This window comes from Balaenoptera borealis, assembly GCF_965194805.1.
Source record: "Balaenoptera borealis genome assembly, chromosome: 13".
NCBI classification, from domain to species: Eukaryota; Metazoa; Chordata; class Mammalia; order Artiodactyla; family Balaenopteridae; genus Balaenoptera; species Balaenoptera borealis.
In genome coordinates, this window is record NC_138870.1 from 22166296 (window position 1) to 22185874 (window position 19579).

The 19579-nt window shown below is 36.8% G+C and overlaps 1 protein-coding gene across 7 annotated transcripts in view; it reads right to left on the bottom strand.

Annotated features, from left to right (window-relative positions):
- LMNTD1 (lamin tail domain containing 1) overlaps window positions 1-19579 on the bottom strand; it is a 419515-nt gene that overhangs the window by 335507 nt on the left and 64429 nt on the right. The gene's annotated exons all lie outside the window — the stretch shown is intronic.

Genomic DNA, 19579 nt, shown 5'->3' on the forward strand with positions numbered 1-19579 from the left:
ATGTATCAATACCAAAAATGCTGCTAATCATGGAGTTTCCAACATGAATTGAGTGGCTTCAGTCTTTTTCATTCAATGTCTATTTATATTTTCTTCTGATCAATGTTCATGCCTTTGTTGTGTTTTTTCAATTTTTGAGCTTTCAATGATTATTTTAAATGAGACTTGATAACCTTATTTTTTCAGGTGAGCATACTTGCTGTAACCTGTTACCTTTCATAATTAAAGCTAACAATGGGCTTAGCTTTGTTTTAGTATGTATATTTTTCACAAAAGACAAAGAGTAGGAAGTGTGCCCTGTGTTTATACTGACAATGAATTGACACAATCCTCTCGATATTTATATATTATCTCCATATGGTGTGAAATATTTCCATTGTGTTTTGTTGTTTTTCAAAGATGGGATGAATGGTTCCTTTTCTGTTTTGAAACCTTTCAAATCTGCCCATAAAAAGTCCAACCCATAATTCCACAAGCATTCAGATTCACAATTATAAGTTAGTAAATGACTAAAATAAATAACAAAACATATTTCAAAGTACCAGTCACCTGGGTTTTATTTTTCCCCAAGTGTAATTTTAAAAGACAGATGCAGTGTCCTCAAAACCACTGCCGTGATGCCAGCATTTCACAACAGTCAATTTATGGAAGAGTTAAAGCTATCTATGTCAGCCAGCTGTTTGGGTTCCATGATGTCCATTTTTCCTAATGACTACATCAACTCTGTAATGGGAAAATACTGATAGTTACTTAGAAATTAAAGTTAATTTATAATTAACTATAATTTTAACCAAAGTTCCACTTCAACAGGGTTAGTGTTTATTATTTCTTTAAAGAGTAAACAAACTAATTAATATCTTAATATGATATAAACAGACTCATGTATTTGAATGCATATCTGTTTGTAAATTTTAGCTACATTTCCTAGTTGAAGGAAGAGCAAAGACACTTTTAAGGAAAAAGAATTAACTGTTTTTAAATTAGTAATCATGGGGCTTCCCTGGTGGCACAGTGGTTAAGAATCTGCCTGCCAATGCAGAGGACGTGGGTTCAATCCCTGGTCCAGGAAGATCCCACATGCCACGGAGCAACTAAGCCTGTGCACCACAACTACTGAGCTTGCTCTCTAGAGCCCACGAGCCACAACTACTGAGCGCACCTAGAGCCCGTGCTCCGCAACAAGAGAAGCCACCACAATGAAAAGCCCGTGCACAGCAACGAAGACCCAATGCAGCCAATAAATAAATAAATAAATAAATAAAAATTTAAAAAAAAATTAGTAATCACATTCTATTTCACTCCGGAAGTTCTTTTAGGCTAGATTAAACTGCATGAAAAATAGCATTGATTTGGTTCCTAATATTCACAGTTGCCCTTGAGAAATTGAAATCTTTTAAGATCCTTCAGCAGTCCAATATCCACTTCCATTTTTATAATCACATGGAAGCATTTGTCAATAACCTTTACCGAACATTTTAGATGTTTCCTTCTGGACCTCAGTTTACATACTTATAAATTTAAAATTAGAAAGTTGAAAGGAGTAATCTCTATAGTCCTAACATTCTATAATCCTATCTAAATTTTGAAATGGTCTAATAAAAATATATTCTTGCTTTGTGTGCTATTTGATGTGCATACACTTTTTTCTTTTAAAATTTCTGCCTAATTATCACATTTCTCTGCCACTTTTAAAATAGCTACTTATTGCTACCACTATCTGAATTACATGTATTAATAAGATAACTTATTTGTAAGGGACAGAACGTACTATCATGTTAGTTGAAGCAAAAGCAAAAATGATGACTCACATATCTGGGAGATTCAAGGGCTTTGGCTAGAACAGAATCCAAGTGTTCAAACATCCTCAGGTATTTGCCTCTCTCCATGTCTAAGTTCTTCTTCGTTTTTGGTTTATTTCCAGGCATATATTTTATGTGTAACATTAAAAATAATTACCATTAGCTTCATTCATCTTTACATCCCATGAATTCAGCAACCCCATTGTTGCAAAAGTGCATATCTTTCCTGGCAGCTCCAGAAGCCCTGAGATGGACTCTAATTGGCCTGACTTGGGTCAGGTAGCCAAATCTGAAGGAATCCCAGTGGTCAAGAGGATTTGTATTCTCATTGGCCAGGCCTGGAACATGTACCCCACCCCTGATGTCAAGTATATAGTCACCTGATTGGAACCATGTGGACTCAGAGTGCAGGGGTGATCCCCAAAAGGACAGACATGTTATATTTAAGAAGAAGGAACACTGAGCAAGCAAAACACCAGGTGTCCACTGTGCTAACTCCTGATAGCATTCCATCAACCTGAGTCCCTAAACAACACACTCTAGTATTCAATCTATTTGTGCAGCTGTTAATGCAGCTGAGTCCAGAATGTTTACTTTATGGCACTGACTTGATATTTTCCATAGTATGGTACATTACATGCAGTGATGAAACATTAAGAAAACAAGTATGGAATTTAATATGATAATAAATAGATCAGCAAACATTATTCTTTTGTTCACTTTCCAAGTTCTAAGATTTGAATCCCAGTAAATTTCCTACTCACTCTCAACTTGCTTTATTACTAAGCTTTTCAAAGGACAAACACTGTTTAGTATACTTGCTACCATATTCTCTTCAAGGATCTTCTTTATGGAATCTACGTATAGCATCTACTTACTTATAATAAAATCCTTATATTATTATCAACTAAAGAGCCTTGTATAAGGCCCAAGACTCAGCAGCTAGAGTCTAATGTGCTTAGCACTTCTTTAAAAATTGACTTGGGGCAACTGGACCTTCTGAGTAAGTTTCTTTTTAAAATATTTGAAATTGTCAGTAACAAAAACAAATTTAGCACCCTGATTCAAAGTCATACTTGTATTTTCCTAGGTATTTTAATTGTATATAATTGATCATCTTCATGATTTATCCAAAATATTTTTACTATAAGGTAATAAGTTCTTTCGAGAACTCTTCACCTAAGTGGGTCTCCTCAGACAAGATCTACTGCATTTGTGAACAGTATCATTTCAGATGCAAATGAGAATAGATTGGAGTCTAATGTGACTCACAGAGCCAGATATTCTGAGCCTCCAAATAATTTTATGTTGATTAAGCAACACTGGATACCTTTATGCCATTAGGGGACTAATTTACCATGCTTGTCAGCATAAACAACAATTAACATTTTTTTTCCCCTCTTTCTTTCTTTTTTTAAAGAGCATGACATTTATTTCTCCTGGCAGTTAACCAGGTTCTGAGTGGGTGAATTTTTGCTTCTTACAGTAAATTATGCAAAGGCATTCAATAAGTCAATGGTTCTAATTTGAAATATTTGTAGTGCTGGATAAAAGCCAGCCACCTCCTTTTTATGGAACTGTAATACTTTTAGGGAAGCAATGGTAACAGCCATCATTTGCTTTTAAATATATATCTTTTTAATATTTGGTTATAAAGATTGCAGGGAGACCTGATCTACTGATTATGGAGAAGGCTCTTGGGGCCTTCCAATGGGAGAAATCATAGCAGAAGTGTCTAGCTCCATTGCATGAGGGAAAATCTAATGGCAATAGCCAGAAAGCAACCATGATCCCTTCTCCGGGGGAATAAGAGGAAATTGTTGCTGAGAGAGACTAAAGTACCGATGCACTCACTCTTCAAGCAAAACTACAGGTCGTGGGCAGCGGGGCATGCTTTGATTTTCCAGGCTATCCCTAGTTTTTTCCTTTGGTGGGATCTTCCTAGATGCCACATATCCTGGGTGTGGTATCCACGGTCAGGGTGACTGATCCATGTAGTGGGAAGTAAGAAAGGGCAGAAATGTTCCATTTTGCAGACTGGCTAGACAGGATCTGATTCCAGTGGGCAGCAGCTCAGAGTGTGACCTGGGAATCCATCCACAGTGAAAGGATGAAAGAGCAAATATAATGCTTTTGAGATGGACTTCTGGGCCAGATGGACTTAAGCTCCAAGGTTGGCTTTACAACTCACCAACCTAGCTGAGTGACTAGGGAAGTTGTCTTGTGTTTCCACACCCCTCTTTCCTCATCTAGAAAGCGGAGATAATAATAGTATCATCTTGTAGCAGTATTGTATGTTCCTGGCATATAATTAAGTATTCAGTCTAGAGTAGGGATAGAACAGTAGCCCAGTGGACTGACAATGATGTTGGGAAAGCTGATTGACAGGGAAGGGGAGGAGTAGAAGAAGGAAATGGAGTGTCCCTTTATTGAAGTCAGCCACACTGTCACAGCAGTCAGGGAATGGGCATCTGTCCACACCCACACTGGGCAGCCTGTTAGCCATCTTCCTAAAAATGGAACGTGTGGTTGCAGTACCAGAACCACACGTACCACCGAACCAACTTCAAGAGTCCTACAGCAAAGTTTAATCATGGTTAAAATAAGTAAGCTTTCTTGTTTGAAAATAATTTCCTTAATCATCTGGTCTGTCTCCCTTTCACTAGGCAGAGTTCAATTTAAACATCCCAAAATATATAACATGACTTTAATTTCAAATATTTGTAGAGAAATAATTTTAATAAATTAAAATTAATAATTTTCTATTAATAAACTCCATTAATAAACTATTTCAGCAGCTCACAATCTTTATATCAAAAAGATGAAAAAATCTGATTGGCTATATAGTGACCATTTCCAGTGTGTGATGACTTTCTGTCTCTAATGATCAGTTCTTATTCATTCTGAAGGGTTTACTTCCAGATCAGTACATTGAATCCTTAATGGAAAAAAATATCTAATATTTTGAGAAGTTAAAGAGTTCCACATAAAATATCATATTTAGAGCATTCAGATTTGAAACTGTGGATGTGAATTTCAATTCCAACTTCCCACTACGGTTCAGATTTACTCTCATAAAAGACAGTCTCCAGTACTCCCCTCCTTCACATCTCTTGCTTTCATTGTCCTCAGCCCGGCTGCACATTAGACTCACCCAGAGAGCATGTTAAAAATTTCTGAGGCTGGGGCCCCACCCCCAGAAATTCTGGGCTGTGACTTGCCATCGGTTTGCTCCTTAAAATTCTCAGGTGATTCTAGCACCGCTGAGAGCCACTGCTCTCTGTGGAATTATATTTGCAAAGGCAGGAAGTACTCTTTTCTCTTTCTTTTGTCCTTAAGTTTCACAACTTAGTCATTTTTTTAAAAGATTATGATATGAACATTATCTCTTTAATTAAGAGTACTTAGATGATTGCATAATGAGTCCGTCTGTTCGTTTGAGTGATTTAGAGAGGAACGATAAAGTATCTCCTGCAGTTACTATGAAACAGTCTCATAAATTGTATTTTTAAATTATTGAAACTATGTTCACCAGCTAACGAACTTTTTTTTTTGCTATAAACTAAGCAGATAAGAATTTCTATAAAAGTAATTAATGAGCCTTTTCACCTTCCATAGAGATATGCCTTCTCTATTTCTAACAAGGTTACCACCAGTCTCCCAGGCATCTATGCCTTGAACCTTGCGTCTCTACTGCAGTGCCTTGTAGAGGGCAAAAAAGGAGCTCCATTTATTTTCAGTTTATAAATAAAATGTCCCATTTGGTGGTGGAGGTTTGGGTAATTGATGCCTCTTTCTGCTTCACAATGACCTTCACCTGTGATCCTATTTGTGCAACTCTGTCCCTGCCGTCTCTGGGGCTGTCCGGATTCCTGCCTCTCCATGTTGTTCCCTGGCCCTTCATTTAATAAATATTCCTGAGGCACTTAATATGTGCCAGGCACTATTTAAATCTGTGGGCCTGTGGCAGTGAGCAAGGCAGGCCAGAAGAGCCAGTTCTCTTGTGGAGATTACATTCCAGAAGAAGAACAAATAAATAAATAAGAAAATGTACTCTGTGCAGTACAGAGAATATTGCAATCTCATGTTCCATAGAACACACTTTGGGAAATTCTGGTCTATTATGTGCATCTAAGAAAAGTTTCCCCCTCCCTGGTTATCACAAACTCTAAAATGACTGAGTTATTTTCTCCCAAGAAAACTTTCATTTCCCCTTACCGACAAACTCCTATAGAATTAGGTCTAGCTTAACTGTTTCCAGAATTTCATCTGTTGAAAGCTCACTCTGAGTATTTCGTCTTGAAGGTCAGTAGAAGAATGTTGAGAAGCACATGGCCATAACACTTCAGATGAACTTACTCTTGCTTTGGAACTCCTAATATATTGATTTTTTTCCTCTTGTTTCTTTGTCCTTTTCTGTCGGCTTTGACTCTACATTTTCTTCATATTTTAGCTCTTACAGTGATCAAAGATGAGATTGTCCAGCTCCTTCCATCAACCTGGTTATTCTTTCTCTTAACTCAGCTCCTGAATTTAGTTTTCCTCTGGGGCTGTTTACTCTACTCTTCTCAAGTTTTGTTGACAGGCCTGGTGACTCCCCAGTATCAGGACTAAGCAAAAACATGTGCCACTCTCAACTCTGTTGGCACAGTAATTATTCAACAAACACTTATTGACCATCTACTGTGTTCTAAGATCCATATGATACACAAGGGTTACAAAGATGAACAAGATATGGCCCCTCTTCTAAAGTTAAGAGTCCTGTGGAAGAGTCAGGTACTTAAGCCAACACAGGATAAGGTCTGTGGTCAGTGAGCTAAACAGAAACTATTAAAGTGGAGAATCATAACACATAAAAAACTGAAGTGTATATTTTTAACTTAGACCTTTAAATATACATTCACTCATCCAACTTTAACACAGAGGGTCAAGTCCTTTTGTTCGATTGCTGATTGGAATTTTGCATTGTCTTTCTTGTGGAGCCATAACACATCATCTATCATTTCTATTTTCAGTTTATTTAAAATAGAGTAAAAATGTAACAACACTGTAGAAGTATTGGAGTCCTAAAACCATGTAGACTTTTGTGATTTTTTTCCCAGTCTTTTACAGTTGTCTTGCTCAAAATCTATTCTGACAGCACTTGTTTTAACATCTTATTTTCATAGTCTTTCCAAAGCATTCAAATAAGTTTACAAGAAATAATAACTCTTTCACTCCACACTTAAAATCTCATCAGTTTAGTATTTAATTAAATTACATGTTTTAAAATATCAAGTATAATGGACATAATCAGGTTTGAATACACACACAACTGAGTCTTGTTAAGCACACACCCCACTTGGAGAGAGGCAAAGGCATGAGTACAAGAAAGGGAGACCCCCAGCTGGGAGCATCCAGTGCGCCTTCAGTATCAAATAGTATATTTTCCAGACAGCAGGGAATTCTCTGGTTAATCTGGTAAATTGCTTAAGAGGTCTACTCATATTATATGACTGCAATACAATATAAATGGTTTAATAAAAGCTATGCAAAATGTTATGTTTTATCTTAAAAGGGTCCTTCCCTGTTACCCAGAATAAATGTTAATTTGGAACTTTTTCTTTTTAGGGGGTGTCTTTGATTATTTTAACTTATCTTTGGAATAAGCAATAGAATTGCACACTTCAAAATTTCTAAAGTAAAAAAAAAAAAATGTTAAAAGTATCTCTGCTATACCTGTTCCCCAGCCACCAGCCCTCTTTCCCAGAGGCAGCCAATGTTACCAGTTCCTCCTGTGTCCCTATAGAGGTTTTTAAAATAAGTATTAAAATGCATCCAACACATAATCATATACATTTTCTTTTCTTTTTATAAAAATACAAAATGCTAGCATACTGGCTCTGCCACTTCAAGGATGAGTTTTGACATTTTCCTTCACTCTCTGGGAGTCAGAATTTTCATCAAGCAAGTCAAGAACTTGTCAGATGCTCTGTATTTGGCTGACTAAGGCTTCCAGCAGATGGCCAGATTATATCCCCATTACTACTATATCTTGATTCTCTGCCAGTTTTGTAAAATATATCAAGAACACATCATCTGTTGCCTCTGTAAAGTCAGTTCAACATCATTTCTGCCTCTTTCATCCACTTGTAAGGTATATATTTTGTGGATATCCTTAAAGGTGTATTTTCTTGACATATCATACTATTATACACTCCCTCCTATCAGATTTTTAGTAATTATTTATTTGGTGCATGAGATAAACTGTTTCATAAAAGTATTTCCAACAAGTCTTAGTACTTCCCATATGTGTATACATTTTGCAACGTGCATTCGTTTTATTTACAATCCATGTGTTTTACATGTGTTTTGGCATTTGAATTTCTAAGTAATATTTTCAGTCTTTTTAAATTATTTTCTCATGTGAATCCCTGAGAAGCTCCCTCAGTCTTGTTTTTCTTTCCATATCCTATCTTTTCTCCTCCAAAGAAATCAGCATCATGGCTTTATCTGGGAATTTATTTTGCTTTCTCTACATTTTCAAAGTAGAACCTTCTTGAACAGGTCAGCTAACCTCTGGGAAAACATGTTTGTTCTTCCCCATTTTGCAATATGCATCTCACTCTAGCCAAGAGCCTATCTTTCCAGGATATTAAGTCATGGTCCAGGTATCTAAGCCCATTTCATGAATACTAACTACATTGCCAGTAGTTCCCTTCCCAGAGATTCCTTTATCTTTCACATGTCCTACTCCAATGAAAAAGAAACAATGGAAACATGACCTACACTTCACTAGTTTCCTGCCTAAAAATTCAGTCCCTAAAGATGTTTCCCTCTTCTTTTGCTAGTGTCTTTTTTCTGTTCAAGATTGAACAACTTGCCAACTTGCCAGATTTGTTAATTAATTCATTAATTTACCCAACAAATATTTGTTTAGTAGCCAGGGGCTGAGTTGTTAAAATTTAACTTATTAAAGTTTATAGTAATTTATTACTGTATGGCCATAGTATCTATAATTTTAATTGGTAAGTATTACATAAAGGTATGTTACAAAATATGTGGGAGTATACGGATGGCCCAACAGGCACATGAAAAGATGCTCAACATCACTAATTATGAGAAAAATGCAAATCAAAACTACAGCAAAATACCACTTCACACCGCTTCATGGCCATCATGAAAAAGTCTACAAACAATAAATGCTGGAGAGGGTGTGGAGAAAAGGGAACCCTCTTGCATTGTTGGTGGGAATGTAAATTGGTGCAGCCGCTATGGAGAACAGTATGGAGGCTCCTTAAAAAACTAAAAATAGAGTTACCATAAGATCTAGCAATCCCACTCCTGGGCTATATCTGGAGAAAACTATAATTTGAAAAGATACATGCACCCCAATGTTCATAGCAGCACTATTTACAATAGCCAAGACATGGAAGCAACCTAAATGCCCATCGACAGATGGATGGATAAAGAAGATGTGAGATATATATATATATATATATATATATATATATATACACATACATACACACACACACATACAATGGAATATTACTCAACCTTAAAAAAGAATGAAATAATGCCATTTGCAGCAACATGGATGGACCTAGAGATTATCATAGCAAATGAAGACAGAGAAAGACAAATACCATATATCACTTATATGTGGAATCTAAAAAATGATACAAATAAACTTATTTACAGAACAGAAATAGACTCACAGATATAGAAAACAAACTTATGGTTACCAAAGGGGAAGGGGGGAGGGATAATTGGGAATTTGGGATTAACATATACACATTGCTATATGTAAAATAGATAACCAACAAGGACTTACTGTATAGCACGGGGAACTATATTAAATACCTTGTAATAACCTATAATAGAAAAGAATCTGAAAAATAGTCATATATATGTATATGTGAACTGAATCACTTTGCTGTACACCTGAAACATTGTAAATCAACAATACTTCAAATTTAAAAAAAGATATGGGAGCAGCAAGGAAGAAGACACTAACTCCGGTGGGTAGCAGAGTAGTAGAAGCAAGTTAGAAGGCTTTACAGAAGAGGATATCTGGAACTTTAGAAATTAGCAGGAGTCTGCCAGGCAGGCAAGGGAGAAAAGTACATACAGCAGACAGAAGATTTTGTGCAAAAGCAAAGAGGTATGAATACACATGTGAAGCCTAAACTAAGGCAACATCAGTAGTAATGAAGAGGTGAATACAGGGTTGGGAGACAGTTTAGAGTTAAAATCTATAGGGTTCTCTGGCCATTAGGATATGGGAAATAAGAGAAGGGTAGTATTCAAGAATGACTCTCAGTTTGGTTATGGGTAGACTAATGGATGGTGAAGTCTGAGATTAGGAATTCAGGAGATGGGAACAGCTTTGGGGGTTGGATTGATAATAATGAATGCAATTTTGCACAGGTAGGTTTCGAGGTGGCTGTAGGCTATTCAAGCAGAGGTGCCGTATAAGCTATAAAAAGTGTTGGTCTGAGCCCAAGAGAGAAAACTGACTAAAACATAAATATGGGCAATTGTTAAGATCATGGGAGCAAATTTTGCTATGGATTGAGAAATCAATGAGACAAAAATAAGTGGGATGTCAAACACTTTCAAATAAGAGGTAAATTTGGGAACATTTTTTAAAAATCCATTGATCTGTCTTAACAGGCTAATAATGGGAATGTGTGTATATATATATATATATATACACACATATATATACACACACACATATACGGATATATATATATGGAGAGAGATATATTAGTAAATAGAAATAGGTAGTAATAATAACAGAAAAAATATTAGAGCAATAGAAAAAATATATTGTAATGCAATGAAAGTTGTCCTTCTGGCCAAGAACACCAGCTCCAGAACACTTTGCTATTTATGACCCTAGTTCTGAATCATTGTTTTCAACCTTTTTTTGGCAATATCCCCACCAGATTCTCCCTGGAAATTAAAGACTAAAATCAAATTCACTTCATATACCTCCAACTGAATTGACCAAATCTTTGTACCCATTCGCTAATATAACATATGGTCTGTAACTTCCAGTTACTGCTATGGTGATGACCTAGCAACTGCCTACTTTAGTTGGATTTGTACACTGAATATTTATGAATGCCAAAGGAATAATTGGGAAAATGTGACAAACAATTTCTATTACCATAACAGACTATTCATTTACCCTATAACTCAGTTGCAAAAGTTATAAGTTATTTAGCATTTTGAGTTCCACACTGAATTCAATATTAACTAAGGAAGTTTAATATGTCCTCAATATGTCACTCTACTAGCTGGAAGTATCACTCTCTTTGCAAATATTTTAACACAAATATAGAGTGGCCTAATTCATGAAGATGAAAAATTGTAAAACAAAAACAAAAAACCAAGAGTTTCTGGAAATTCCAACACGGACACCGAAAACCATATATGGGAGAAGGAATTTAGTCAAAGCAGAATTGCAAAATATTATGTTGAAAGTAAACATGTCTCTGCTTCATGAGAGAAGCACACCCACAGGGGAAACTGGTATGAATGAAGTTTCCTTTTGTTCAGTTCAGACTTTACAGAATTGCCAGGGGTATGACAGAAAGCTAAGCTTTTAGATTCCTTCCACTTCTCCATTTTCAAGGGCAAACCAGACCTGTTGAATGTTTTGGTCTCACACAATTTCTACCCCCATACTCATTTACAGAATGGAAATGAGAAAAGACATTCTGATACAAGTTACATGACGGTAGCATTGTTTTTAGTTTAAAATTGTATCTCCAGTACGTAGGTCAGCACCTGGCCCATTGCAGCTGGTCAAATATTTGTTAAATTAAATAAATGCATTCTGTTATCTATACCCAACTCCATTTAAATGTCACAGACTTCGACTATCACAAGAAGAAGTACTTTCCCATATCTCCTTTGCAAATCTACTGAAAGATCTTCAATCAATGTAGCAACAGCTATTAGAGGAGCAGTTCTTCCTCTAGTCTAACCTATCAAGAGGCCACTGTGATGCCTTCATATTCTTCAGAATTTTAAGGAAAAAAATTACATTAAAATGTAGATCTAACAGATACATGTATGAATTGTAAAAATCTTCATTTGAAACACTAATGACAATAATAGTAAAGGCAGCTATAACTTGCAAATTCTGCTTCAATATTCTGATTTATTTTAAGTAGCTAATGAACTCTGGGGACGGAACAGTGCTGACTCAGTTTCTTTTGCCTCATATAACTTCAGTCAATTGTTGGCATCTCTACTGCATTTCTCTTTATAATCCAGGACAGAGGTCATGTTTAAATTACATACCAATCTTCCCTCTTTACTTTCTTCATGGTACTTTATCTCCTTCAGAGATCATTTATTTATCATCTGCTACATGTTAGGTCTTGGAAATACAAAAGCAAATAATACTTAGACTCTCCCCTCAAATAGTATATAAACGAATGGAGTAAATCAACAGTTATAATATTTACAAAATGTACTGTGGTTGCCTATAGGAAAGGCAGGTAACCCTGACTTCCCAAAAAGAGGCAGCACATGGCCTGAGTCTTGAATGACAAGTAGAAGTGACCCAAGGAAGTAGCATGTGAAAAGGCATGGAATCAAGGTAAACCATAGCACATTCAGGAAGCTTTAAGTAGTTCTTTAAAGATAACATTGATAGTGTGAGACTACACATTAAGCCTCTCTGCCATCCTAAGGAGTTCAGCTTTAACCTGAACCCTCTATATAACCATTGAAAAATTTTAGTTGAGAATAACATTTCCATAATAGAAAAAGTTCTGTGATGACACAATTGAAAGTACTGAAGGCAGAGCAAGAATGCAGGCAGTAAAACAGGTTAGGAAAAGCCATTATAGTACATTAGAAAAGAAATGATATCGGAACTATGGTATCGACAGAAGGGAAGTTTAGTTTAAAGTACCCTAACCAGTTAGGAAGAGATTACCACAATCCTCCAGGGAAGAAATGCTGTTGTCCTGAAACAAGGCTGAGGCAATAGAGATGAAAAAATAAATAAACAAATAAAGATGGATTTAAGAGATTTGATGTCTCAATTTCTATACAACATGCCTATTGTTTTTAATTTCTCCTTAGAATCTAAGTATATGTAAGTAAAACCTTTTCACTTTCTTGTTCTGTGCACTGGATAAAATCGTCTAATGTTATTTTCATTTGTGGTTATTTGACATTAAGAACTAAATATAAGTATATCTTTAAACATACCTTTTATCTACTCTTCCCTGGAAGTACATGCTGTAAAAGAATTTAATAACCAATCAGAACCCTAGTGAGTTGGCTTCTTAAATGGATGAAAGCAGTTGATAGAAGAAAGAGCTTGAAGAGTGATCCTGTTAAAATGTAAGTTAAATCATCTCACTCTCACTTAAGATCTTTTAGTGTCTTTCTACCTTGCTCTGTTAAAAGTCAGTCTTTATTATGACCCACAAGGCCCTACAAGAGCAGGCTCTCACCTCTCTGATCTCAGTTCTTCAAGTCCTTTCCCTGCCCTCATTTTTTTTCTTTTTTAATTTATTTTTGGCTATGTTGCTGTGGGCGGGCTTTCTCTAGTTGCAGCGAGCGGGGGCTGCTCTTCCAAGTGGTGCGCAGGCTTCTCATTGCGGTGGCTTCTCTTGTTGCGGATCATGGGCTCTAGACACATGGGCTTCAGTAGTTGTGGTGCGCAGGCTCAGTAGTTGTGGCTTGCGGGCTTAGTTGCTCCGTGGCATGTGGGATCGTCCTGGACCAGGGCTTGAACCCGTGTCCCCTGCATTGGCAGGTGGATTCTTAACAACTGAGCCACCAGGGAAGCCCTCCCCACCCCCATTTTGGGGCAGACGTGCTGGCCTTCTCGCTGTTCCTAGGTCTCCAGGTACGCTTGCACATTGAGCACTTGCTCCTCTTGCTTCCCGGTTATCCTCCTGGCTTGTTCCCTCACCTCCTTCAGATATTTTCCTTTCCTTATCATTTTATTTAAAAATAAAATATCCCTCCCACTCAGCACTCTCTGTTCGATCTACATTTCCCATGGCACTCACCACAATCTAATAGACTTTTATTTCACTTATTGTTCAGTATCTGTCTCCCACTTTCCCACAGCTAGAAAATAAGTTCCTCGTGGGCAGGGATTTTTTAATGTTTTTCTGAACCTCCAGTGCCTAAAACAGTACCAGGCACATGGTAAAAGACTGAATGGGGCTTCCCTGGTGGCACAGTGGTTGAGAATCTGCCTGCTAATGCAGGGGACACGGGTTCGAGCCCTGGTCTGGGAGGATCCCACATGCCGCGGAGCAACTAGGCCCGTGAGCCACAACTACTGAGCCTGCTCATCTGGAGCCTGTGCTCCGCAACAAGAGAGGCCGCGATAATGAGAGGCCCGCGCACCACGATGAAGAGTGGCCCCCGCTCGCCGCAAGAAGAGAAAGCCCTCGCACAGAAACGAAGACCCAACACAGCCAAAAATAAATAAATAAATTTAAAACAAAAAACAAAAAAACTCTGGCAATAAGATATTTTAAAAAATAAAAAAAAAAGACTGAATGAATAAACTTCTAGTCTAACATAACTGTCAATCGTGGTGTTCCAAAGACCTAACGGATTGACCAGCAAAATCATTACTATGGAAAGAACCCTGCAGTTAGTTACTGTTTTTTCCATCAGGAAGTCACTAGCAAAGTCAGATATGTCTGAACTGTTTCCATCAACACAGAAGTTCATATAAGGCACTATAATTAGAACTTGGATCATAAGAATAATTAAGTTATAAACAGTTTTCACCTGGCATTTAATGACTATAAAACTGTGTTAAATTCTTTAACATAATATAAAATTTGTGCTTATTCATAATTGTACCTTTCTATTCTATCTGAGAGCAACAAAACACTCACTGTTCACTACTATTGAGGAAGGTTTTTGTTGAAAGTGATTCCATTGCCTTCAGCTTTGTACTTAGACATTGTAGGATCTTCACTTGGAGGTGACCATATCAGCCAAAGCAATCCTCATAATTAACAAAACTAAATTACTGGGTGATGCATACAAAACTGGGTTGTTGTTGTTTTTTTTTAATTCATTGTTTGTCTGTGTTGGGTCTTTGTTGCTGAGCGCAGGCTTTCTCTAGTTGCGGCGAGTGGGGGCTCCTCTTTGCTGCGGTGCGCGGGCTTCTCATTGCGGTGGCTTCCCGTGTAGCGGAGCACAGGATCCAGGCGTGTGGGCTCAGTAGTTGTGCCTCGTGGGCTCTAGAGCGCAGGCTCAGTAGTTGTGGCGCACGGGCCTAGTTGCTCCGCGGCATGTGGGATCTCCCCGGACCAGGGCTCAAACCCGTGTCCCCTGCACTGGCAGGCGGATTCTTATCCACTGCGCCACCAGGGAAGCCTGGGTTTTTTTTTTAATAGTTAATTTTTGGAAGGTTTTTATTGCTATTTCATTTTATAATTATAAATGATTGCTCACTGTAAAAAAAAAAAATACACATGTAGATAGAGTTTAAAATAAGTTCACCTTCACTCTTCTTAATTCCATGGTCCTCCCCAGAAGTTAACAAATATTAGCAGTTTAGTGTGTATTTTTCCATGCTTCTTTCTATGCATTTATACAAATATGCACATCCAGAGTTTTAGTTTTGGAAGATTCAAATATATATTCCTTCCTCCCTCCCTCCCTCCATCCTTCCTTCCTTCCTTTCTTTCTCTCTTTCTCTCTCTCTCTCTCTTTCTTTCTTTCTTTCTGTTTTCCTTACCTAACACTGTGTTTTGGACATTTGTCTGGGTTTATCCTATTCTCCTGGATTAACAGTGCCCTTTTTCACTATCAAAAGTAGCCTAGTTTGGACAATAAGTTGTATGGTCCTAATGTAAAGTTGTCTGATTAATGAATTCATAGCAGTCTATAAAACCATAATTTTTGTCATCATTACCCTATAAATGAACATTTAGTTATCACCCCTTTTGGTATTATGAACAAGGTTGCAATGAAACTCATACACATATAACTTACTGCATGTATATGAATACTTCTATAGGATAACTTCTTTATGTCCAGTTGTGAGATTAGAGGGTATATACATTTACATGGTTTATATACTGTCAAATTGTTTTCTAAAAAGCTATACTATTCTATACTTCTATCAATAGCAGCCATGTCCCTACACTGTCACCAACCAGCTCTGGATATTAGACATTTTGGGGGCTAGTTCAATGGGCAATATATCATATCTCATTCATTACAGTTGATTACAGTTGAGGTTCAATTTTTTTCAGATTACCTCATATATTTTGCCCATTTTTCAATGGGATTATTTTTCCTTGTATTAATTTGTAGGTATTCTTCTATATTAAGTATGACATAATATATAAGTTGTAAATATATTCTCCCAGTAGTTCACTTATTTTCCCAATAGCATGGAAATAAATTTTTTTTCTACAGCTCTACTCACCAATATTTTGATTCTCCAAAAATGGTTAAAATACATATAACAAAACATAGTGTCAAATTTTCTCATCTTCCAAAGTTAAAAGTATGTGTGTATATCCACACATTTTTATACATATATATATCCCAACGGTACACAAGTATTGTGAACTACGGACAGGTATGCTCTGCCACTGAATATGTTGTGAGTCATTGTATTTGTATATATTATTTCTCCAAATTTTACATTCTTTATTTTTCCAAAAATAAATACTTTATTTACAATTTTGAGTGCAACAAACACATACGTATTGAATGTAAATCACTTTAGCTCCTACACATAAAATCTCATCTCATTAGAGGAAGCAAAACTTAATCAGAATCTTTGCATTTTTCATGCTTTGACTATATTTCCTAACTTTATTTTCAACAAATTTCATCAGGGTTGAATTAACCTTCAGTTCAAGGTCACAACGAATTGCATTGTATGTCATCCTAGCATAGAGATGACAACTGAAGTGTTACTCATATCATTTTTCTCAATAATTCATGAAGAATTGGAGATAACAGGCTTCCTCACCTAGAGAAAATGTTTAATGGTTTCCAGAGTAACAGAGAACAAGCAATATAAATAAATGAATAAACAAACAAACAAATAAACATATATATACATATATTTATATTTTTATATATAATATATGCATAAAAAAACACTCTTTCAATACTTTGTGGGCACAAGATTCCCCCAAACACTTTCTCAGATGCATACATGCTGTTTGCGTGTTGATTGTCAAATAATCCTTCCTTTGTGTTTGTATGAAAAAGCTATTTAATAAGATATTGTCTTTTCTCTAAATAAACACACTGTTCATTAATTAACAAAAATTCAATATAAAAATAGAAATTAGCAGCAGGAATTCTGATTAACATAATATTCAAACTTTAGATATAATAGGCTTTGTGTTTTATCAAAATCCCATTGCAAGTAACAACAGGCATTAAAGTTGGATTCCAGTATTTTTATTATAATCTGATTTATGTCTAACAAGGCCTTATCGTTTCCACATACCACCCCTTTCAACAAGTGACATAAAGGCAAAATCTGGGCTGTTCAAATGATACCACCGAACAGCAACTGGAAATAATTGATCTCTCCCTATTTAGGGTCAACTTAATCAGCTGTGGTAAATTAGCTGAACTGGAATTTTCAGGCCTAATTTATCTTTGTGTACAGACATATTCTCAAGCAAGACTTCCAAATTATTAGATAAAAATTCTTTTTACAGTAATTGTGCACCTCTGTCCACTTTGCATAAGATCACCTGCAGTAATTTATGACATTCTTCGAACTCTCAAGACTGTCCACAGGGTTTCACTAATGACAGTCTAAATGTGAGGAATAAAACTCGGTTTTCCTGCCATTTGACCCTGTGCAATTGTTATAATCCCCTTGGCTCTGATTCAAGTTGTAATCATTATATTAGATGCGATTGGAAAGGCAGTATCTTGCTGGCTCATTCTGCTGAGTATTTCAAAGCATTGTCATCAGAGTAGAGCTTTAATGGTAATCAAAGTCTATCTTAAAGGGTTTGAGTAAAAATTTTTAAAAAGCAAAAGAACTTTTTTTTATCCCTTAGAATACTGAAGCATTAGTCACATCCAACCCCACCTAAACCCCAATTTGACAGAACTCAGCTTGTTTTCTGCCAGATCTGATCACTTTTTACAGAATGCAGTTCTCACAAAAGAAATCATTCACATGTTTTACAACTAGATATTGATTTGAAGGTTTTTAATAGCCTGCAATTAAGGTGAAGATTTGGCATACTTGATTGATCCTCTCCATCACCACTTATTAATAGTTGTATATTGAAATTGGAATCAGTAGATTGAATGGTTTTTCCTTTATGCCATCTGCTGATACTGAACGAGGAAATGTTCTAATGCTGCCCTTCATTTCTGACAATGAATGAGCCTGTGAATCATTTAAGCAAATCAGCACACTATTGCTGCCCACAGTGAATCCTTGCAAGGGATTTGGAGCTGGAGAACAATGGTTTACATTTCAATTCTACCACTTATTAATTATGTGACCTAGGCAAATTACCTCCACTCTCCAAGTCTCATAAAAATGAAGATCATAATACCTACCTCATTAAGTTGTTATGAGAATAAAATGTTAAAGGTTCAGCAGCATGCCTGGCACTTTTTAAGCATTCAAAAAAGTGACATTATTGTTATACCTTTTCTTTGGTGGATTATTTTATAATAAATCATGCTAATCCTTCATATCTTTCAAAACCATGGTAGAAATTTAACTCTCATATCAATTTGCACCTTTAAAATTAGGAAAATTTTAAAGTTGGCTAGGGTATCTTTTGAAATGAGTACTTTTACACATTGCTAGTAAAAGTACATGTGGGTATGTTCCTTCTGGAAAACAATTTGGCAAATATATCAAAAATTTTAAATATGTTCACATACTTCAGGTCAGTATTTCCTTTCCTAATAATCTATCCTAAGGTTTTAGACATAAAGATGTTCACTGAAGAATCATTTATAACACAAAAAGTCAGAACCAATTTATATATTCAATAGTTATGAATTATGGCTCAAAGATAGGCACAAAAGGAGTTCAACTAAAACTCTAGTCATTATATATAAAGTAAACATAAGAAGACTTTGAAAGGTAGAGGGCAGGCAGACCAGCTCAGGACCTGGGGAAAGACACTGAAGTGAGTTCCCTGGGTTTTCTTTTTGCTAGAGAAGCAGTCACCTGTAAGTGCCAACGGGCACCCACAAGGAGGAGGAAAAAAAGCCCCAAGAAGAGACAATTCTCTCTAACCAAAGGACTAGGAAAGGAGTAGCCAAGCAAGATAGAAAACATTTAGACTATAATTGCCACTACCCCAGCCACCTTGGCCTGAGGGAGAGAGGCGCCTCATTACTGCTCCCCACATGGTCTCTACCATCAGTGCTATGGGGGAGAGGTGCCTTGCTACCACAAAGTGGAGGTGGCAGTCCAAATGGCCTCTGCTGACACCACGCCAGTGGTGACAGAAAAACGTGCAGCCCCACTCCCAACACTGTCAGCAAAGGCTGAGAGGGGATTATAGATTTGCTGGGCACACCTTCTCCCTTAGTGGAGTCAAGAATCTCATCCCAGCCTGACCATAACAATGCCCCTCCCTCACAATGTCAGTAGAGATCACAGGTGGAGCCTGAATCCTCTGCCCACCTATCAGTTATAGGACTACCCCTGCCCACTCTGTCCCCTGGGTGTCAATAGAGACCAAGTTGGTAATCTAGGCATCTACCACCACTTGGCAGTGAGGAGGCAGCTTCCCACCCACTTCCCCTCTGGAACAGTGTCA